We start from the raw sequence: 8,255 nt of genomic DNA, 5'->3' as shown, positions 1-8,255 counted from the left end.
GGCTGCATTGTCAAATTTATAAATATTTTTCTATTCGTTTTCATCACATAAAATGGTAACATGTGAAGTGTCTCCAGCTAATTGTCAAGCCCACTCTCCTTTGAGAACCGCACTCAGAATTGCGTAATGTTTTTCCAGAAATGTGGAGTGTTTAAGAAGGTGTTTGGTGCATATAGAGAGGAAAAGAGTGCGTCTCCTATAGGTGGGCCAACAAATACGTCTTCCAAACACATCAAATCAAATGATATCAGGGTACAAGAAAACACTACGCTACCTGACAACCGCCTTGTTGTCAAACCCAGATGTAAGAGCAACAATAATAATAACTTGACTTCCCTTTCGAATGGGGAACTTCAATGCTATAGTGGACTTAATCCACTCATGGGAATTTCATTCAGAAAGCCAATTGTCTGAAAGAGTATGTAAACGGGCCAATGAATTGGCAGCGTCAGCTTGTGCACCTGATGCTTGTTGCAATCAATTTAGCAATAAAAGCACAGGGAGAGGCATCTTTTTTTCTTCAGAGACTTCACAGCCTTCTGAGAGAGTAGCTGATGGTTCCTCCTGCTGATCATCAGCAATTCCAAGCAAACGAGAGCGGTCTCCCGGTCCAGAGTGTGATACACTTGCCGGCAGACGGTCAAGCTGGGTTTTCTCCCTTGCCTGGCATTCTTTGGGTCCGGTCCTCCAGAGCGGTTTGTATATTGCACTTTCACCTAAAAGAGCAACACAGTCGTGCAGCGCGTCCTTTTCAGGACGTCACTCCGACCGTGCGTTGCATGTCTGGGGTCCAGCTTCTTAATGCGGTGCTCACGGGCAGTGCATGCCGTCACTGCGGCGGCATGTCTGTTGCGCAGTTAAGATCGTGGGTCACTCTTGCAAAAGAGCCACCCACCCCAGTTGTCTCCCGCTCCGCGGCTGGGCACTCGGGCAGATCTGAGGGTTACAGTGGCAGTAAATCTGTCGCCCTTGGGCTTGCGGACCTCTCGCTCCTCCACATACTCCATCCAAGCTTCGAGTGAGAGAAGCACTCCGTCCTCGGATGGCTCCACACTCTCACTTGATGACACCGAGGCTCAGATGTCCATTGGAGGCGGGCTGTCATTGGCTGATGAAGGATTTCCTCCCTTCGCTTCCTCCCCTCGGGAGCGAGCGCGGCGGTGGATCTAGAAACAGACATGATAACTGTGCTTTGCCGGGCTGCTTCAGCCGCGGACCTGAAGATGGTTTATCCCCCAGCCCCGCAGCCGGACCGACTAGATGGGTGTATGGAGGAAAAAAGGCAAGACCTTCTAGCCTCACATCCCTTTTTTCCCAGAAGTGCACAGTGGGCTCACGCAGTCTTGGAGGGCACCTTTCTCGGCCCGATCTGTGTGCGCCTCTGCCTCACCACCCTTGATGGTGGAGCAGCCAGGGTGTACGGGTCGATTTCCCCAGATGGTGCCTCTTTCTGCTGGATTCTGCCTCATCTCCCATCCAAAGCGTGTCGGTTTTCGGTCTCCCCGGAGCCAGAGCCCACACGGCTGCGGGCCAGGCTGCCTCCACCCTGCACGCTAGGGTCCATGTGCATGCGCTGGCCCAGTTGCACAAGGGTGGTTCCGACCCAGGCCCTTCGCAGTGGCTCATATGCACAATCAGACTCGGCTACGCGATTCAATTCGCAAAATGGCCCCCCAAGTTCACAGATGTGTATTTCACCAGGGTCAGTGCCCTGTCCGCCCCTGTCTTGCGAGAGGAGATTGCTGTCCTCCTGGCGAAGGATGCAATCGAGCCGATCCCTCCAGCCGGGATGGAGAGTGGGTTTAACAGCCTGTACTTTATCGTGCCCAAAAAGAGCGGTGGGTCACGGCCAATCATAGATCTGCGCGTTCTTAACCGCTGTCTGCACATGCTGCCGTTCAGAATGCTTAAGCAGAAGCGCATCCTCCGGTGCGTTCGTTCCTCGTGATTGGTCTATGTCTCTATTCTTCCACGCCACTGTCAGTTCTGTGATTTAGCGTTCCAAGGTCTTGCCTGGCAGTACAATGTCCTTCCCTTCAGGCTCTCTCGGTCTCCGCGGGTCTTCGCCAAGCTCGCGGAGGGTGCCTGAGCGCCCCTTTGGCTCGCGGGCATCCGCATACTCAATTATCTCGATGACTGGCTGAATTTTGCCCACTCTCGGGAGCAATTGATTATGCACAGAGACAAGGTGCTCCAGCACCGCCACCTGTTGGGGCTTTAAGTCAGCTGAGAAAAGAGCAAACTGGCCCCCCATGCAGAGGATATCTTTTCTTGGGCTGGAACTGGACTCGGTCACCGTGACAGCGTGCCACTCTGGAGAGCGCGCTCAGCTAATGCTGAACTGTCTGAGAGTTCGACAGCAAAATAGTGGTCCCACTGAAACCCTTTCAGAGGCTCCTGGGGCATATGGCATCCGCAGCCGCTGTCACGCCGCTCGGATGACTCCATATGAGACCACTTCAGCACTAGCTTCACGATCGAATTTCCAGACGCACATGGCACGCGGGCACACACCGGGTCACTGTTACTGCACTGTGTCGCCGCACCCTCAGCCCTTGGAATGACCCCTCGTTCCTTCAGGCCGGAGAGCCTCTAGGACAGACGTCCAGTCATGTTGTTGTTTCAACAGATGCTTCCAGCACGGGCTGGGGGGCTGTGTGTTGCGGGCATGCAGCTGTGGGCCTGTGGAAAGGAATCGCCTAGATCAATTGCCTAGAGCTGTTGGCAGTGTTCCTTGCTCTCCACCGTTTCTTTTTCCGGTGCTGTAGCTGCAGCATGTGCTGGTCAGGACGGCAGCGGTGGCGTACATCAACCGCATGGGGGTATATCAATCGCTGTGCACTATTCTCATTCCACGCGAGCTCAACCGTGCAGCCGACACGCTCTCACGGCAGCCTTTATGTCCCGGAGAATGGAGACTCCACCCAGAGTCTGTTCAGCTAATATGGGCGCGATTCAGGGAAGCCCAGATCGATCTGTTTGCTTCCCCCGAGAACGTTCATTGCCAGTTATTTCTTTCCCTGACCGAGGGCTCTCTTGGCATGGATGCACTGGCCCACAGCTTGCACAGTTACTGTGCAAGGCCAGGGAGGATGAGGAGCCGGTCTTGTTAGTTGGGCCCCTCTGGCCCAACCGGGCCTGGATGTCAGAACTCTCCCTTCCTCGCGACGGCCCTCCCATGGCAAATCCCTTTGAGAGAGGACCTACTCTCTCAAGGACAGTGCACCATCTGGCACCCTCGCCCCGATCTTTGGAACCTCCACGTGTGGTCCTTAGACGCGAGGAAGACTTAGGTAACCTACCGACTGCGGTGGTTAATACCATCACTCAGGCTAGAGCCCCCTCCACGAGGCGCGCCTACGCCCTGAAGTGGAGTCAATTCACTGAATGGTGCGTCTCTTGCATAGAAGACCCCCAAAATGTTCAAATCAGCGTTGTGATTTCTTTCCTCCAAGAGAATCTGGAGAGCAGGCTGTAGCCCTCCACACTCAAGGTTACATGGCTGCCATCTCCGCTCATCATGACGCGGTGGCTGGCAGCACCGTAGGAAGGCATAAACCTCGCATCCTCTTGGGCCCGTGCACACGGCGCCTCACTAACAGACATCTGTAGAGCTGCGGGCTGGGCGACACCTAATACATTTGCAAGGTTTTACAATCTGTGAGTGGAGCCGGTTTTCTCAAGGGTATTAGGTAACCCTTGGTGATTGAGGAAACAACTCGGTTAAGGTGTTGAAACACGCTTGTTGCGCCATTCTCCCTAACATGGAGATACGTGTGCTTATTCACTCTGTCAGTAAATTTCCCTGCTTAGGTGAGCCCTGCAGAGATTCCTCCGAGGCCCCCAGCACTGACTCAACGGAGGAGTCACTCGCTGGCCCATTACATTGTAGGTCTGCCCTCTGGTCAGCCCGCGTTTTGGGTATAGGTGCCTGCTATGCGTGATCCCCACTAGGCGATCCCATATGCCTGTTCAGCCACGGTGCAGTCCCCCCTCACAGCCCCGTGTCTTCCCTCTCCGCTAACCATCTTATTATATGCGTACTCCCTCTTCTCAGGGATAGTCCATATACTCTTTTGCCACCATTTCTCCCCACTTGGGTAGCAGGTGGCCTCCGCAGCGTCCTCCCTATCGGGACTGCATGCTTTCCCAACGTACTGTCATATTTAAATTCCTAGAAATTATCTAGACGGCTCCCGAAAAATATATATCTAAATCCGTAAATCTTCTATTGAAGTGGGATAAGTAAGGGCTAGGGAACACGTTGGAAGACCGCGCCTCTCTATGATGCATGTGCGCTCATGCTTGCCTGGCTAACCTCTCATCGGAGGCGGAGGTAAGGTGCAATCATTATGGTGTTTTCCAGACCTTTCCTGTAAGTGGATTAAATCCACTATAGCATTGAAGTTCCCCAGAGGGAATGCTTTGGTTACTAAAGTAACCCTACTAAAGTAACCCTCGGGAACAGAAATACTATATTGCTTCTCCATAATGATTGTTCCTTAGCTGTGAGTATCAGTCTCTTCAGCTTAAAAAGGATGCCTCTCCTTGCTTTCCCTGTGCTTTCATTGCTAAATTAATTGCAACAAGCATCAGGTGCGCAAGAACGAAATACCCATAAGTGGATTAAATCCACTATAGCCTTTCCATTACTGGCCTTTCTTAACTGAGAAATTCACTATTCATTTTTCCTCACATAAAATGCTGAAGTGACTCTCAGAACAGGTCTGGGGATTAAGTTCATGTCCTGCTATTGTGAGTCATTCGCTGCATTTGCTCATTTAAAAGTTGATCAGTTCTGTGACATTCCATTTGAACATTTACCGTAGAACAGTGGTTCTCAAACTGTGGTACGCAGGCTTCCTTCTAGTGGTATGCGGAGGAATCTCTGAATAATTAAAAAAAAAAATGATGAACACACTTTAACCCTTAAACGCTTACGCTAACACCGATGTGATCAGTAAATTAATTTTAATAGGCCAAACCTTTTACTTTATTTTCAGCTTTCTAATGTTAATGTAGCTAATTTCCTCCCATATTTGTAACAGTTGTTGGGGGCGTATCCCGTATTTTTATATCCCAATGTTGACAGGTATAGTTTAATCGCTTGCTTTTCTGACACACATAGCCTACTCTAACGCACAGTAAGCAGATTTCATTTCTAATTTAAATATGTAAATCCAATTCATATATCTAAAATACAAGTTTATGTTTAGATTTTAAAGACATGCAAATAAGTCATCTATACATGCATTATACATATGCACATACATATATTTCAAAATTGATCTAAAAGAGTTTATATATGAATATGATGGCATAGCCTTTATTTATGAAGCCCAAGGAACATTTCCGGGTTTTGATGAATAGGCTACATCATGATAATACTTTACATTTAAATACAGCAGTTTTCTTTTAACTTTAAGAACAGTGCCAGTTTTGATTAACTTTTAAAAGCACATTTGAATTTAAACGTTGACGTTTTATTTATTTTTTTCCTGTAAGCACCGTACAGTGTTAATGTTCAAACTGTTTAAAATGGTTAAAGTGGCGGACAATAATAATAAGAATGAATCTGCCACGTTTTTTAACTGTGCAGAGCTTTAACTGCTTAGTTAGACCTACTACGCTACTGTATTTCAATATCAGTCATTTCGGTGGTACTTAAAGAGACAATTTTCTTCCGAGGTGGTACTTGGTGAACAAAGTTTGAGAACCACTGCAGTAGAAAATTTACTAGCGTCTTTTTTCATGTTACTAGTTTTCTTTTAGATTATAGTATTTACTAAAGTACTAGTGCTCATGATTTAGATACTACACGATATTTAAGATATCAATTCTTATTTATTAGGTACGACCTATTAATTAGGACTGCATGATATTGGAAAAATCTGACATAGCAATATTTGATTTTTCTGTGATATGGGATATTGATATGGGATATTGTCATAAGATAACTTCAAGAGCACTATTTGATGGTTTTCTATGGAGTCTAGTATTCAAGTACTGAAACTGAACAATCACAGTGCAAAAAAATCCATTTCTTTGTCTCGTTTCTAGTCCAAATATCTACAATTTTTACTTGAGCTAATAATTATTGTTTTGTGTTCAACTTTTGTTTCCTTTTCAAGTTCTTATTTCAATTTTATTTATTTTAATCTTGCTTTTGCTTTGAAATGTAGATATTTAGACTAGTAAGAATTATTTTTTGCATAAATCAGATAAATTCTGTATAAATACAGTAATTAAATACAAATCTGTAGCTCCTGGTCAACCATAATTCAGACTCAACATTGTATATCTTGCGATGTGGCTATTGCGAATGCACACATAGCGATATCGATGCGGAATCGATATATTGCGCAGCCTTACTATTATTTGTTCATTAAATTCTACTGACTAATTGTGACTAATAACAAATAAAAATTTAGCTTTTGACTTTGATATTTCAACTGTAGCTTTTATTGATTAGATTACAATACTTAGTGATTAGCTACTAGTAGAAGTGAGTACCAATTTGAATGTTACATTTTTTGTTTAATTGTACTAATAAGACATTCTGACCAGTATTGTTAGAAGTGAATAAAGTAAAATAAACACTAGAGATGTGTCTCACCCTGCTGTGTGGTTCATTCTGCTGTGGTGACGTCGGATTAATAAAGGGACTAAGCCGACAAGAAAATGAATGAATAGTAAGATAACTAATGAATAAGTACTAATATCAATTAGATTATCCATTCAGTCATTTTCCTTCACCTTAGCGGAATGAACCGCCAACTATTCCTGCATATGTTTTACGCAGATGTCCTTCCAGCTGCTACTTAGTACTGGGAAACAGCCATACACTCTCGCATTTATACATGTACTCATAAAATACAGCCAATTTTGTTTACCCAATTCACCCATAGGGTACGTCTTTGGACTGTGGAGGAAACCGGAGCACCCGGAGGAAACCCACACAAACAAGGAGAAAATGGCAACAGAAATGCCAACTGGCCCAGCCAAGACTCAAACTAGTGACCTTCTTGCTGAGGCAATAATGCTAACCAGTGAGCCACCACTAAAATTAAAACATTTCAGTACTCAGAGTACATTCAGAAGTCAATCAACTGTCTCCATCTCTCAGACACACAAACACACACACTCATACACTGGAGCTGGATAATAAAGCTGAAAACACACCTTTAAACTAAATGAATTCAGTTTTTACAAATATGAAAAAGTTATTTAAATTGTAGTATTTCACATTATCAAGGTTTTATTTTTGATTGAATCAATGCAGCTTTGATTCATGAGACATCTTTCAAAAAAAAAAACTCAAAATCTGACACCAAATATTTGTACTTTCCCAGTTGAAGTCAGAATTATAAGCCCCCGTTTGTTTATTTCCCCCCCCCCCCAATTTAGATCTTTTTTCCAACACATTTCTAAACATAATAGTTTTAATAACTCATTTTTAATAACTGATTTATTTTATCTTTGCCATGATGAGAGTAAAAAATATTAAGACACTTCTATACAGCTTAAAGTGACATTCAAAGGTTTAACTAGGTTAATTAGGTTAACTAGGCAGGTTAGGGTAATTAGGCAAGTTATTGTATAATGATGGTTTATTCTGTAGACTATCTGAAAAAATATACCTAAAAGGGGCTAATAATGTTGACCTTAAAATATTTTTTAAAAATTTAAAACTGCTTTCATTTTAGCTGAAATAAAACAAATAGGACTTTCTCCAGAAGAAAAAATATTATCAGACATACTGTGAAAATTTCCTTGCTCTGTCAAACATTAGGGAAATATTTAAAAAATAAAAAATAAATAAAAAAGGAGGCTAATAATTCTGACTTCAACTGTGTGCGTGTGTGTATACTGCTAGGTCCATAAATATTTGGACATCAAACAATTCGATGTAAAAACTGAACGGAAAAAGCCCCAAGAACAGGCAGGAACTGAAGACAGTCGCAAAAGAGGCCTGGCAGAGCACCAACAAAGATGATACCCAGCATCTGGTGAGGTCTACATGTTCCAGACTTCAGGCTGTAATTGACTGCAAGGGATTTGCAACCAAGTGCTAAAAAGTGAAAGTTTGATTTATGATTATTATTCTGTCCCATTACTTTTGGACCCTTAACAAGTGGGAGGCACATATGCAAACTGTTGTAATTCCTACAGCGTTCACCTGATTTGGATGTAAACACCCTCAAATTAAAGCTGACAGTCTGCAGTTCAAGCACATTTTATTCGTTTCATTTCAC

This window comes from Danio aesculapii, chromosome 13, assembly GCF_903798145.1.
Source record: "Danio aesculapii chromosome 13, fDanAes4.1, whole genome shotgun sequence".
Classification (NCBI taxonomy): domain Eukaryota; kingdom Metazoa; phylum Chordata; class Actinopteri; order Cypriniformes; family Danionidae; genus Danio; species Danio aesculapii.
The sequence above is the reverse complement of the archived record's forward strand: the minus strand, read 5'-3'. Positions refer to the sequence as shown.